Genomic DNA, 15,804 nt, shown 5'->3' on the forward strand with positions numbered 1-15,804 from the left:
GCCTCAAGGCAGCAAGCACCTCCTCCCCTTTAATCTGTATAGGTTCCATAATCTCCCTACTTGTTTGCCTTATTTCTGTAGACTCCGTGCCAGTTTCCTTAGTAAATACGGATGCAAAAAACCCATTTAATATCACCCCCTTTTCTTTTGGTTCCATACAAAGCTGACCACTTTGATCTTCAAGAGGGCCAATTTTATCCCTTACTATCTTTTTGCTCTTCATATACCTGGAGAAGCTCTTAGGATTATCCTTCACCTTGACTGCCAAAGCATCGTCATATCTTCTTTTAGTCCTCCTGAATCCCTTCATAAGTAGTTTCCTGCACTTTTTATACTCCTCAAGCATCTTATTTGTTCCCTGTTGCCTATACATGTCATACATTGCTCTCTTCTCCTTTATCAGAGTTGCAATATCTCTCGAGAACAAAGGTTCCTTATTCTTATTCACTTTGCCTTTAATCCTGACAGGAACATACAAACTCTGCACTCTCAAAATTTCTCCTTTGAAGGCCTCCCACTCACCAATCACATCCTTGCCAGAGAACAGCCTGTCCCAGTCCACGCTTTTTAGATCGTTTCTCATTTCTTCAAATTTGGCCTTTTTCCGGTTCAGGACCTCAGCTGAGGACCAGATCGATCTTTATCCACGATCAAGTTGAAATTAATGGCATCATGATCACTGGAACCAAAGTGTTCTCCTACACACACTTCCATCACTTGCCCTAACTCATTTCCTAATAGGAGATCTAATATTGCATCCTCTCTAGTTGGTATCTCTATATACTGATTCAGAAAATTTTCCTGAACACATTTTACAAACTCCACCCGTCTGGACCTTTAACAATACGGGAGTCCCAATCTATATGTGGAAAATTAAAATCCCCTTCTATCACAACTTTATGTTTCCGGCAGTTAGCTGCTATCTCTCTGCAGATTTGCTCCTCCAATTCTCGCTGACTATTTGATGGTCTATAATACAACCCCATTAATGTGGTCATACCTTTCCTATTTCTCAGCTCCACCCATATGGCCTCAGTAGACAAACCTCTAATCTGTCCTGCCTGAGCACTGCTGCAACATTTTCCCTGACTAGCAATGCCCATCATCCCTCTGCCTCTATCACGTCTGAAACATTGAAACCCAGGAACATTGAGCTGCCAGTCCTGCCCCTCCTGTAGCCAAGTTTTATGCATGGCTATAATTTCATAATTCCATGTAGGATGGGAATAGACTGATATGGTCCCCGGAAGGATAGGGGATTTTAGTAAAGTCGGGCAGCATGGTCGGTGCAGGCTGGAAGGGTCAAAGGGCCTGTTCCAGTGCTGTAATTTTCTTTGTTATTTGTTCTAAACAAAGGAACAACATTGGTTATTCTCCACTCCTCTGGAACTCGCCAAGGTCAAAGAGGATGTGAAGATATCTGCTATCTGTTTCACGTCTCCTCTCAATCTTTGCTACTCCAAAGAAAACTGCCGCAGCCCATCCAAACTTTCCCCATAGCTCTGACCCTCCAACCCAGGAAAGATCCAGGAAAATCTCTGCATCCAACCCAGTGCAATCACATCCTCCTTATAATGTGGCGACCAGAACTGCATGTAATACTGTAGCTGTGGCCACACCAGCATTTTATACAGTTCCACATAACCTCCCTGCTTTTATTTGACATCTCAGCCAATAAAGGCAAGAATCCCATCCACCTTCTTAACTAACTTCCTTCAGGGATCAATGGATATTCACTCCAAAGTCCCTCTGATTCTTTTGTTGTCCCGTGTGCCACTGTGACCTCCACCCCTAGCCCAAGGGGTAGGGAGAGAAAACAGGAGTGGGATACTGAAAGTGTATGATTAGTCATGATCATACTGAATGGTGGCACAGACTCAAGGGGCTGAATGGCCTATTCCTGCACCTATTTTCTATGCTTCTACCCTCAACTTTGTCCCATTGTGACCTTCTCCTCACACTTGCCCTTGAGTACCCTTTCCCCTTCATTTTCCCCCTCCTGCTCCACCCCAAATGTTGTCCCTACCTGATGTTGCGGTCAACATTCCTATCCTGAATTCACTATCTTCTGGCAGAATAGAACTGCAAGACTGAGGCCTGGAGTATGATTGACCTCTCAGCTGACTGTTCCATATAACGGACTGGAAAGACATAAGTGACAGATTATTAATTTGGATACCATCTCCAAGTCTCCAAAATGACTCCCCTGCCCTGGATGAAAAGAGCTTGGTTATTCACCTTATCTATGCCCCTCATGATTTTATAAGGTCCCCCCTCATCCTCCTGGGTATAAAGGCCTCCTGGCCTTTATAGGAAGAGGTATAGAGTTTAAAAGCTGCCGTCTAATGCTTCAGTTGTATAGAACTTTGGTTAGACCGCATTTGGAGTACTGCGTCCAGTTCTGGTCACCTTACTACCGGAAGGACGTGGAGGCTCTGGAAAGGGTGCAGAGGAGGTTTACCAGGATGTTGCCTGGCATGGAGGGGCTGGGTTACGAGGAAAGGTTGGAGAAACTGGGACTGTTCTCCTTGGAAAGACGGAGATTGAGGGGGGACATGATAGAGGTATATAAGATACTGAAGGGAATAGACAGGGTCAATAGTGAGAGACTGCTCTCTAGATTGGTTACAGATACAAGAGGACATGATTTAAGGGTGAGGGGGGAGAGGTATAATTTGGATATGAGAGGAAGGTTCTTTACGCAGAGAGTAGTGGGGGTATGGAACGCGCTACCGAGTGGGGTGGTGGAGGCAGGAACGTTGGACTCGTTTAAGGTTCAGTTAGATAGGCACATGAGTGAAACGAGGATGGAGGGTTATGGTAGGGGTTATTAAATAAGGGTTAGAACCTCGGGAGACACCAGAAAGGCAGACTTGTGAAATTAACGTTTTTGTCTTTTTATCCCGCAGGTGGAGGTCCACCTCGTTGTCAAACGAGGGGCATGCACACGGTGGGTCGTGCGTGGGCTGCTCTTGGAGGTTCCGGGAGTGGCCTAGTACTTCGTGTCAGTGTGTGTGCTTGATCCTGGACCGGTAGACGGGCGCCGCAACAGCTCGGTGACTAGCACTGCTAGCTGTGCAGATACATGGATTTGGGCCTGTGTCTGTGGGAGTTTGCGCATTCTCCCTGTGGTTGCGTGGGTTTCCTCCGGGCGCTCCGGTTTCCTCCCACACCCCAAAGATGTGCTCTTAGGCTGATTGGTTTTACCAAATTGACACTATTCTCCCCTGAATCTGGCTAAGTCAGGGGTTCTATTTGTAGATACGCAGGGTAGAATAGGTGTAGGGTGATGCGGCGGCGCGGGCTTGTTGGGCCGAAGGGCCTGTTTCCCGTGCTGGGTTGTTCTTTGTTCTTTGTTCTCCTACATTCCAGGGAAAAAAAGTCCCAGGCTATCCAGCCTCTCCTTATGATTCAAACCTTCCAGTCCCGGAAACATCCTTGTAAATCTTTTTTGCACCCTTTCCGGTTTAATAACATCCTTCCTGTAGCAGGGCGACCAGAATTGTATACAATACTCCAAATGTGGCCTCATCAATGTTTTGTACAGTTGTAACATAACATCCCAACTCCTGTACTCAGTGCTCTGATCGATGAAGGCAAGTGTACCAAACACCTTCTTCACCGCCCTGTCTACCTGTGATGCCACATTCAAGGAACTATCTACCTGCACCCCTTGATGTCTGTCTGATCGACAACACTCCCCAGGGCCCTACCATTAATTAAGTCCTGCCCTGGTTTGTCTTACCAAAATGCAACACCTTGCAATGATCTGAATTAAACTCTATCTGCCATTCATCAGCCCACTGGCCCAACTGATCAAGATCTCGTTGTAATCTGAGATAACTTTCTTCACTACCCAATATATCACCAATCTTGGTGTCATCTGCAAATGTACCAACCATGCCACTGATATTCTCTTCCAAATTGTTTATATACAAAGAACAAAGAACTAAAGAACAAAATCAGCCCGGGAAACAGGCCCTTCGGCCCAATGAGCCTGCGCCACCATCTCAACCCACCAGTCCCCCTCTCCACCCACGACCCCTGTCTAATGTTTTATGGCCATCCAGATTGAGGGAATCTGATTTAGGGACAATTTATTCCGGCCAATCAGCCTAACAGCACATCTTTGGGGTGTGGGAGGAAACCGGAGCACCCAGAGAAAACCCACGCATGCACGGGGAGAATGCGCAAACTCCCACAGACACCAGCCCAAATCCATGTACCTGTACAGCAATCAGCGATAGTCACTGAGCTGTCGTCTTGCCAAGTATCTGGTCCAGTTTAGGCACACACTAACGACATGAAGCACTGGGCCAATCTCGAACAACCAAGAGCAGCCCCAGTACGACCCATCGTGTGTATGCCCCTCGTTGGACAACAAGGCGGACTGACTTAAAACCTGTGAATGAAAAGAGAAAAAACATTATTATCATACCATACCCATTTACATTACCAGGGACGCCCCAATGCTAATGACCCTTATTTAAAACAATCTCCTATATCCACCCATCTCCAACTCAGTCATGTGCCTGTCTAAGTTACTCTTAAAGGACTCTAGTGTGTTTGCCTCCACCACCTTACTTGGCAGAGCATTCCATACCCCCACTACCCTCTGTGTGAAAAACCTCCCTCTAACCTCACCTCCCTCGTCCTCGTCCAGACTGGAAGCAAGAACCTCAAACCTGTTATGCAGCTTGAGAGTCTGAGGCCTCCTCTCCCCACCCTCCTTCCTCCTCTCCCCACCCTCCTTCCTCTTCTCAGCAGCCCCCTCTTGTTCCTGACCCTTAGAGTTAGCCAGTCTAGGGGGGGGTGGATGTCTCTTGCACCTCATTGACAATGGCACCCTTTCTCCCCCTGATGAGCCTCAGTGTCTGTAGCTCAGAGGCCAGCTCATTTAACCTGAGCTGGAGCTCCTCCAGCAACCTGCACTTACTGCAGACATGGTTACCGGGGAGGACCCTGGGGTCCACCAGTTCCCACATCATACAGAAACCACACATCACATGCCCCTCCATTATTCACTGTAGTAATGTTGAAAATTTCCACACAAACTCACCTGGCCCTTTTTCTCCCCAGCCCTTTTGATATTAAGCCCTAAATGCTCACTCTACTTCCCTCTCACTCCGCTGCCCGCTCAGACGCTGCCCGCTGTCTACACCAGGCTTCCTTTTAAACCTGGCGCTGATTTAAAGCTGGCTGGCCCACAACTCCTTCTAACCACTCCCTCAGAATTCTTAAAGCAGTAAATACAATAAAATAAATGCTTTAAACAGTTCTACAAAGAACAAAGTGCTTTAAACTTATTTAAACAGGTTTTAAACAGGTAAAATCTTATCTCTCTCTCTGCTCCTTCACTCGTCTGCTCCAGCAAACAGTGGAAGACTTAACTTCTTCACTCAAAGGGTGGTGAATCTCTGGAATTCTCTGCCCGTTGAAGTGGTGGAGGCTGCCTCGCTAAAAATTTTTAAGACGCGGGTTGATGGGTTTTTGATAAGAGAGGGGATTAAGGGTTATGGGGAGAGGGCGGGAATGTGGAACTGAGCCACGACAGATCAGCCATGATCTTATTGAATGGCGGGGCAGGCTCGAAGGGCTAGTTGGCCTACTCCTGCTCCTATTTCTCATGTTCTTATGTTCTTATATCTGTGTTGTACCTCTCCCCCCTCATCTTAAGTCCATGGCCCCTTGTCCTACGTGTCTCTATCATAGGAAATAGCTTACCTCTGTTTACTCTATCTATGATGTGGGTATGCCGGCGTTGGACTGGCGTAAACACAGTAAAAAGTCTGACAACACCAGGTTTTAGTCCAACCTATTTATTTGATAATATTCTCACAAGCTTTCGAGACTTTTTACTCTATCTATACCCTTCATAATCTTATATACCTCTATTAGATCCCCCCTCAGTCGCCGTCTTTCAAGGGAAAAGAGCCTCAATTTCTTCAATCTTTCCTCATACCCCACTCCTTCCATACCAGGCAACATCCTGGTAAACCTCCTCTGCACTCTCTCCAGAGTCTCCACGTCCTTCTGGTAGTAAGGCAACCAGAACTGGACGCAGTACTCTAAATGCGGCCTAACCAACGTTCTGTACAACTGCAACATGAGACTCCAGCTCTTATATTCTATACCCCTTCCTATAAAGGCTAACATACCATAGGCTTTCTTCACCACACTCTCCACTTGTACTGCCACCTTCAAAGACTTGTGCACTTGCACCCCCAGGTCTCGCTGCGATTCTATACTCCTTACGGGCTTACCCTTTACCATATAACTCCCCCCTACATTATTCCGGCCAAAATGCATCACCTCACATTTATCAAGTGGACCTCTTATACATTCTCTATCACGTTGAACACATCAATATCCTGCAACGTTAAGCTGCCAGTCCACTCTCTCTCTCCCTCTCTTTCTCTCAGCCAAGTCTCAAAATAGCTACAACACCATAGTTATACTAATCCAAACTCTAAGGTCATCTGCCTTACCTGTCATACCTTTTGCGTTAAAATAAAGACACTTCAGGTCGAATACTATTTCTAATTTTCTTTGTAAAGTCATGGTTTGGCCTTTCCCAATTCATTTTTGCACCAGACAGGAATTAACAGTTGCTGTAGTTTACCCATGCACTCATTGAATGTTCGCCATTGCATATCCACCATCATCCCTTTAAATAACATTTCTCAATCTATCAGAGCCAAATCATGCCTCATGTCCTCGCAGTTTCCTTTATTAAGATTCAAGACCCTCATCTCAGAATTAACTATATTAGTTTAGTTTATAGTTCATTTATTAGTGTCACAAGTAGGCTTACGTTAACACTGCAATGAAGCTACTGTGAAAATCCCCCAATCTCTACACTCTGGCACCTGTTCAGGTACACTGAGCGAGAATTTAGCACGGTCAATGTTCCTAAACAGCATGTTTTTCAGACTGTGGGAGAAAACCAAAGCACCTGGGGGAACCCACGCAGACACAGGGAGAACGTGCAGACTCCACATAGACCCAAGCCGGGATTCGAACCCAGGTCCCTTGGCGCTGGGAGGCAGCAGTGCTAACCACTGTGCCACCGTGCTGCCCACTTCACCTTGATGAAGAATTCTATTATGTTGTAGTTGCTCATCCCCTTCAACAACTAGATTGTAATTATTCTCTGACTCAGTCTCGGATTGCCCATTCTCTAGTTGGAGTCTAAGAAGTAATAGGCTTAGAATTGAAGAGCTACAGGGAAAAAAATGAAGGAAAGTGGGCACAAGAGGCACCTCAAAGATCTGAGAAGACAGCTAAAGGCTGGTAACACAGCACTAGGAGCCGCTGGGGCAGCAATGTTGTGCTTGGCATATCCAAAGCTCTGAGATTGTGCATGGAAAGTGAAGTTTGAGTGTATTTGGAGATCCGGGGATAGCAATCTCTGTATAAAATCTGGCAAAGATCAACAAATTTGTGCAGAACTCCCAGGAAGAACTTGAAGCAATAAAGATTTCTCAGTCAAGGAAGGACAAAGGGGGAGGAATTCAGAAATCTCCTGCTGTTCTGTCATAAGAATCCAGACAACCTGCAACTGTCATAACTATAGAACTAATCAGGAACAAGAAATCTTCTGTCTCCAGCAAAAACCTGGTGACATGCTGAATCCAGCTACAAAAGCCACCTCCAACTATTCAACTACAGATGCCAGCACAGTGGCTGAACACAGTTATTCAACTTCAACTCTTCACTCCTGACAAACAATCCTCAATGACAATCTATGGGTCCGTAATGAGATCCGAAACAATTGACCAGAGTTTAATCTTTATAATATTCTTCTATTCTTATTTGCATTCAGTCTTTGGATGTATTTAATTTTACTGGTGGCACAGTGGCACAGTGGTTAGCACTGCTGCCTCACAGCATCAGGGACCCGGGTTCAATTCCGGCCTCAGGTCATTGTCTGTGTGGAGTTTGCACATTCTCCCCGTGTCTGCTTGGGCTTTCTCCGGGTGGTCCAGTTTCCTCCCACAGTACAAAGATAGGCGGGTTATGTTGATCGGCCATGCTAAATTAACCCTAGTGTCAGGGATTAGCCGGGTAAATATGTGGAGTTATGGAATTAGGGCCTGGGTAGCATTGTGGTTGGTGCAGATTCGATAGGCCGAATGGCCTCCTTTTGCACTGTAAAGATTCTATGATTCTATAGAATCACAGAATCACACAGCACAGAAGAGGCCCTTCAGCCCATCGAGTCTGCACCAACACATTAGAAACACCTGAACTCCCACTTCATCCCATCTGCCAGCAGTTGGCCCATAGCCTTGAAAGTTACGATGTGCCAAGTGCTCATCCAGGCATATTTTAAAGAATGCGAGGAATTCCGCCCCCACCGTCCTCCCAGGCAGCGGATTCCAGACCATCACCACCCTCTGGGTAAAAAGGCTTTTCCTCACATCCCCCCAAAACTTCCTTCCCCTCACCTTGAACCTAGTTTGGAGTGTGTTTGCTTCAATGCAAGAAGTAATAACAGGTAAAACAGATGAACAGAGAGCTGGATTACTGCGTGGAATTATGCTGATATTGCAATTACGGAAACATTGTTAAAGGAGGGACAGGACTGGCGGCTTAACATTCTGGGATACCATTGTTTCAGACTTGATTTGATTTGATTTTTCTTGTCACATGTATTGGGATACAGTGAAAAGTATTGTATCTTGCATGCTATACAGGCAAAGCATATCATTCATAGAAAAGGGAAGGAGAGAGTGCAGGATGTAACGTTAAAGTCATAGCTAGGGTGTGAGAAAGATCAATTTAATGTGAGATAAGTCCATTTAAACGTCTGACAGCAGCAGGGAAGAAGTTGTTCTTGATTTGGTTGGTGTGTGACTTCAGACGTTTGTACCTTTTTCTCAGTGGAAGAAGGTGGAAGAGAGAATGTCCTTGATTATGCTGGCAGCTTTTCTGAGGCAGAAGGAAGGATAGACGGAGTCAATGGATGGGAGGCTAGTTTGAATGATGGACTGGGCTTCATTCACAACCCTTTGTAGTTTCCTACTATCTTGGACAGAGCTGGAGCCGTAACAAACTGTGATACAATCAGAAAGATTGCTTTCTATGGCGCATGTATAGCTATGATGAGAATCATAGCTGACATGCCCAATTTCCTTAATCTCCCAAGAAAGTAAAGACATTGGTGGGCTTTCTTAACTATAGTGTTGGAATGGGGGGACCAGGACAGGTTGTTAATGATTTGGGCACCTAGAAACTTGAAGCTGTTGACCATTCCTACTTCATCCCCATTGATGTAGACAGGGGCACACTCTCCATTACACTTCCTGAAGTCGATGACAATCTTCTTCATTTTGTTGACATTGAGGGGGATATTATTGTCGTTGCACTACATTCTCTGTGTCTTTCCTGCACTGAGCTGTATCTACGAATAGGAGTCTGACTTAGGTGTCTTTGTTATCTAGGTGTTCCAGGGTTGAGTTCAGGGCCAGGGAGATGGAGTTTGCTGTGGACCTGTTGAGGAGGTGGGCAAACTGTATTGGATCCAGGTAGTCCGGGAAGCTGGAAATGATTTGTGCCATGGCTAACCTTTCGAAGCACTTCATAATGATGAATGTCAGAACCACCAGCCAATAGTCATTAAGGCTGCATGGTTTTTTTTTAGGTACCGGGATGATGGTGGTCTTCTTGAAACAGATAGGGAGCTCAGAGAGGTAAAGAGAGGTTGAAGATGTCTGCTTGTCAGAAGGGGAAACAAAAAGGGTGGGGGAATTGCATTGCTAATTCAGTGGCACATCACGGCTGTGTTGAGGAAGGACATTTGGAGGAATCTTGCAGTGAGGCATTAGAGAAACATAGGAACATTTGGCCCTTGGAGCCTGAACCACCATTCATTTTGATCATGGCTGATCATCAAATTCAATATCCCAATACCCCCTCCACCCCCGCCATATTCCTTGATCCCTTAAGCCCTTCGAGCTATATCTAATTTCTTCTTGAAATTGCACAATGTTTTGGCCTCAACTACATTCTGTGGGAGTGAATTCCACACAACCAAATGGTTGTTCGATGGTCAAAAAGGATAGTAGGAGGAGAGGTAATAAGCCGTGGATAACGAAGGAGGTGAAGGAAAGTGTTAAACTAAAAGCGGAGGAATTTAGAGTAGCTAAGAGTAGTGGGCGAGAAGAGGATTGGGAGAGGTTTAAACGTCAACAAAGATTGACAAAGAAGTTGATAAGGAAGGGTAGGAGAAACTATGAAGCTGGGCTAGCGCTTAATATAAAAAAGGATAGCAAGAGTTTTTATAAATATATAAAAAGGAAGAGGCTGGCTAGGGTGAATGTTGGTCCTTTAGAGGATGAGAAAGGGGACCTAGTGGTAGGGGATGGGGATATGGCTAAGGTATTGAATAACTTTTTTGTTTCTGTCTTCACGGAGGAGGACGTGAATAATTTGCCGGGTGTTAGCGATGGAAAGGTGGTAGGACTGGAGGGTCTTAATGACATTACTGTTACTAGAAAGGCGGTGCTCGACAGACTGGAGGGGCTGATTGTGGACAAGTCCCCAGGACCGGATGGAATGCATCCGAGGGTTCTGAAAGAAATGGCGGAGGTTATAGTGGATGCCTTGGTGGTTATTTTCCAAACGTCGCTGGATTCCGGGGAAGTGCCGGATGATTGGAAAACGGCTAATGTTACGCCGTTGTTTAAGAAGGGTGCCAGACAAAAGGCGGGGAATTATAGGCCGGTTAGTTTAACGTCTGTGGTAGGTAAAATGTTAGAATCTGTCATTAAGGAGGAAATTGCAAAGCATCTTGAAGGGAATTGCTTGATAGAGCAGACGCAGCACGGTTTCATTAAAGGGAAGTCGTGTCTGACAAATTTACTGGAGTTCTATGAGGATGTGTCTAGGGCGGTGGATAGAGGAGAGCCGGTGGATGTGGTCTTTCTAGATTTTCAGAAGGCGTTTGACAAAGTGCCTCACAAGAGGTTATTGCAGAAGGTCGAGGGACATGGAGTTGGGGGTAGGGTGTTAGCGTGGATAGAGGATTGGTTGTCAAATAGGAGGCAGAGAGTGGGGGTCAATGGGTGCTATTCGGATTGGCGGATGGTGACTAGTGGAGTGCCCCAGGGGTCGGTGCTGGGGCCTCAGCTTTTTACCATTTATATAGATGATCTGGAGGAGGGAACCGAGTGTAGAGTGTCAAAATTTGCTGATGACACCAAGATTGGGGGAACGGCAAATTGTGCGGAGGGTGTTGAGAGTCTGCAGAAGGATCTAGATAGGCTGGGCGAATGGGCCAGGAAATGGCAAATGGAATTTAATGTTGGCAAGTGTGAGGTGGTCCACTTTGGTAGGAAAAATGGTAGGAAGGACTATTACTTACGTGGCGAAAAACTGCAGCAGGCGACGGTGCAGAGGGACCTCGGGGTCCTTGTGCATGAGTTGCAAAAACCCAGCTTGCAGGTGCAGCAGGTGGTCAGGAAGGCGAATGGGATGCTGGCCTTCATAGCGAGGGGGATTGAATATATAAGTAGGGAGGTCTTGCTGCAGCTGTATAGGGCATTGGTGAGGCCGCAGCTGGAGTACTGTGTGCAGTTTTGGGCGCCGCACCTGCACAAAGATATTTTGGCCTTGGAGGGAGTGCAGAGGAGGTTTACTAGGCTGATACCGGAGTTGAGGGGGTTGAGCTATGAGGAGAGGCTGAATAAACTGGGCTTGTACTCGTTAGAGTTTAGAAGAATGAGAGGAGATCTCATTGAGACGTATAAGATGATGAATGGGATGGATAGGATAGAGGTGGAAAGACTCTTCCCGCTCAAAAAAGACAATAGGACTAGGGGGCACAGCCTCAAGATAAAAGGGGGGCGGTTTAGAACGGAGTTGAGGAGGAACTTCTTCACTCAAAGGGTGGTGAATCTCTGGAATTCTCTGCCCGTTGAAGTGGTGGAGGCTGCCTCGCTAAATATTTTTAAGACGCGGGTTGATGGGTTTTTGATAGGAGAAGGGATTAAGGGTTATGGGGAGAGGGCGGGAAAGTGGAACTGAGCCACAACAGATCAGCCATGATCTTATTGAATGGCGGGGCAGGCTCGAAGGGCTGGATGGCCTACTCCTGCTCCTATTTCTTATGTTCTTATGTTCTTAACCACCACCCTCTAGGTGAAGAAATTTCTCCTCACCTCAAATTCCAGAAGTCTGCTATCCATGTTTCCAAGTCGTTAATATAGATTGTAAATAGCCAGGGCCCAAGGACTGAACCATGTGACACACCACTAGTTACCTTTTGCCATCCAGAAGAAAACCCATTTATCCCGACTCTCTGTCTTCTCTCCATCAGGCAATCACCTATCCAAGTTAATAAATTACCCCTAATCCCATGTGATCTAACCTTGTGAATTAACTTTTTGTGCAGAACATTATCAAACGCCTTCTGGAAGTCCAGCTACACTACATCCACAGGATTCTCATTATCCACTATGCTTGTTGCATCCTCAAAGAACTCCAGCAAATTGTTCAAACATGAATTGTCTTCATAAAAACATTCTGACACTGATGGATAGTGTTCTGAATTTCCAAATGTCCTGATATTGCTGCTTTCTTGATAATTAATTCTAACACTTTCCCAACAGCAGATATTAAACTACTCGGTCTGTGAGTTCCCACATTTTGCCTCCCTCCCTTTTTGAATAAGGGAGGGAGGCAAAATCATTTTTCCAATCCACTGGAACCGTATCCCATGTCCAGGGAATTTTGAAATATTAGAACCAATAGATCCATTATCTCCACCCCCATCACCTTTAATAACCTAGGCTGCAGGCCATCTGGCCCCGGGGACTTGTCTACCCTCAATCCCAATAGTTTGTTGAGTACCTTTTCCTTATTGATGTTGATTGTTTTAAGTTCGACCCTTTCTATTACCTCTGACTTGCCCATTCTGATAGGATTGATACTAGTTTTCTCCACTGTGAAAACTGAAGCAAAGTATTGATTTAGTGTCTCTAGCTCTATAATCGTATGGAAGCCTTGTGACTATTGTACAGAATGTTCGGAAGACCACACGTATAGTATGGTGCACAGTTTGAAGTCTCCTTTTTTAAGGAAAGATTCAGAAAAAGTTTGATTCCTGAGATGAAGGATTTGCCTGATGAGGAAGGGTTGAGCAGGTTGGGCCTGTACTCATTGAAGTTTAGGAAAATGAGAGGTGAATGTGTTGAAACTTATGAGGTTCTGTGCTGGGTGGTTAGGGGACATGGTTTGCCAGGATAGATACCGAGAGGATGTTTCTCCACTGAGGAGAATCTAAAACTGGGGGAGGTAGTTTCAAAATAAATGGCTTCCCATTTAAGACAAAGACAAAGGCAATGTCTTTTCAGAGGATAATGTATCTTAGCAATTCCCTTACCCAGAGAGTAGTCGGGACTGGCTCATTGGTTATATTCAATGCTCAGTTGGTAACAGTTATGACCTTTGAGGGAGTTAAGACTTATGAGGAGCCCAGAGGGAGTAGTCAGCTTTAAGGTTATAATCAGATCAGAGATAATAGCCCAACAGGCTCAAGGGGCCAAAGGGAGTAACTTCTCCTTCTACTTTGCTATGATCTTATCAGGGCATTCAAATGGTCAGTGGATAGGCATATGGAATGGTTTAGGTTAGAGGGTCATTAGATTGGTTCCACTGGTCGGCGCAACATTGAGGGCCGAAGGGCCTGTACTGCGCTGTAATGTTCTATGTTCTGTCCATTGTTCAAACATCCACTTTTCCTCTGGATTGCTGGGTTCTTTCCAAAGAAACAAGGTGATTTTTGTCAATGGGCGTTTGTTCCCAATTGATTTAGTTGCCAGTCAGAAGCTGTTTGCTGTTGGTAAAAGATACCTCTGAGACCAGTTGTGAGTCAAAGTACAGCAAGTTTATTCAAAAGCTTTTGGGAGATACATGTGGTACCTAACAGTGGTTCCCCAGGCTTCTCTCCGAACACAATTTAAGAGCACATTTTTATACCCCCCAGTCACATACGCATCTTCTGTCTCAGCTGGTTCCCAGGCTGTGGGTTGTCCTCCATCGTGGGAATATGGCTGCCTCGGCGTTTCTTCATGGTTATCTCAAGGCCGCAATTGTCTTGTGTGATTAGCCCTTAGCTAACACACAGGCCGGCAAAACAACTTAAAATTAACAGGACCGGTGTAACAATTTATGTTCATAAGTTGTATAGCATATACTGTGTATAATATGTTGGTACATGACACATAAGCAGTACATAATGAATATATATGAATATATATTTAGAGCATGCAAGCTTCACTATGTTAGGCGAAAGGCCCCAAAATTAAAGATACAAACATAGATACGAGTTGGGTCAGCTACATTCTGAACAGATTATCATAAACTTGTGTACCTCAGCAAGGGCAGTCGCAGTCTCCTTGTCTGGGACACACGAAAACAAATCTTACAATACTTTTTTTACCAATCTCCAAGCATTACAAAGTTCATTAACCCATTCCCTACTGCACTGTTATTGAGTTTATTCCACACATTGCAGTGAACAATCAGAACCAACTTTATTTTAACAATTCCAGTCTTTTTAAGCAAATCTGAGTATTACTGAATTACAGGATTATTACACACAGAGGGGGACACAGCTCTCTGAATGAGCTATTCAATTAGTGCCATTCTCCTGCCTTCTTCTCAAAACCCTACACAATAATCCTTTACAAATCATCCAGAACAGTGATTACAGGGTTAAACAGAATGAGTATAAGATATCAGCGAGTGTCCCTGTTAATAGGTTGGACTAAAACCTGGTGTTGTCAGACTTTTTACTGTGTTTAGAGGGATATTGTACATAAGAACGTAAGAAATAGGAGCAGGAGTAGGCCATCTAGCCCTTTGAGCCTGCCCTGCCATTCAATAAGATCATGGCTGATCTGTCACTGCTCAGTTCCACTTTCCCGCTTTCTCCCCATAACCCTTAATCCCCTCTCTTATCAAAAACCCATCAACCCGCATCTTAAAAATATTTAGCAAGGCAGCCTCCACCACTTCAACGGGCAGAGAATTCCAGAGATTCACCACCCTTTGAGTGAAGAAGTTCCTCCTCAACTCCGTTCTAAACCGCCCTTTATCTTGAGGCTGTGCCCCCTAGTCCTACTGTCCTTTCTGAGCGGGAAGAGTCTCTCCACCTCTATCCTATCCATCCCATTCAACATCTTATACTTCTCAATGAGATCTCCCCTCATTCTTCTAAACTCTAACGAGTACAAGCCCAGTTTATTCAGCCTCTCCTCATAGCTCAACCCCCTCAACTCCGGTATCAGCCTAGTAAACCTCCTCTGCACTCCCTCCAAGACTGAGCGACAGAGATCAGATTATTACAGATCTATTTCTTAGAAATGAAAAAGCCATGATTGATTCAGTGAATTCAGTGATTAAGGGTTATGGGGAGAAAGCAGGAAAGTGGAACTGATCCACTTCAGATCAGCCATGATCTTATTGAATGGTGGGGCAGGCTCGAAGGGCTAGATGGCCCACTCCTGCTCCTATTTCTTATGTTCTTATGAATTATTTCAATGCTTGCACATTGTTTACACACATGTTGGTGCATTATACAATCTTCTGTCTTATTCTGCCCTAAAGACCATCTCCTTTCCTCATTGATAATGGCTAGAATTCTCCAGCTGTTCACACCAGTCGCATTTTCCAGTCCTGCCGGCAGCACACTTTTGCCTGTGTTTTTCCCACCTGTGAATGGGAATTTCCATTGACGGTGATGGTACCAGAGAATCCCACCACTGGCAAACAACCTGCCACCTCCCGCCAGCAGGA

The sequence above is a fragment of the Carcharhinus amblyrhynchos genome, chromosome 2 (genome assembly GCF_965287045.1).
Source record: "Carcharhinus amblyrhynchos chromosome 2, sCarAmb.v2.hapA, whole genome shotgun sequence".
NCBI classification, from domain to species: domain Eukaryota; kingdom Metazoa; phylum Chordata; class Chondrichthyes; order Carcharhiniformes; family Carcharhinidae; genus Carcharhinus; species Carcharhinus amblyrhynchos.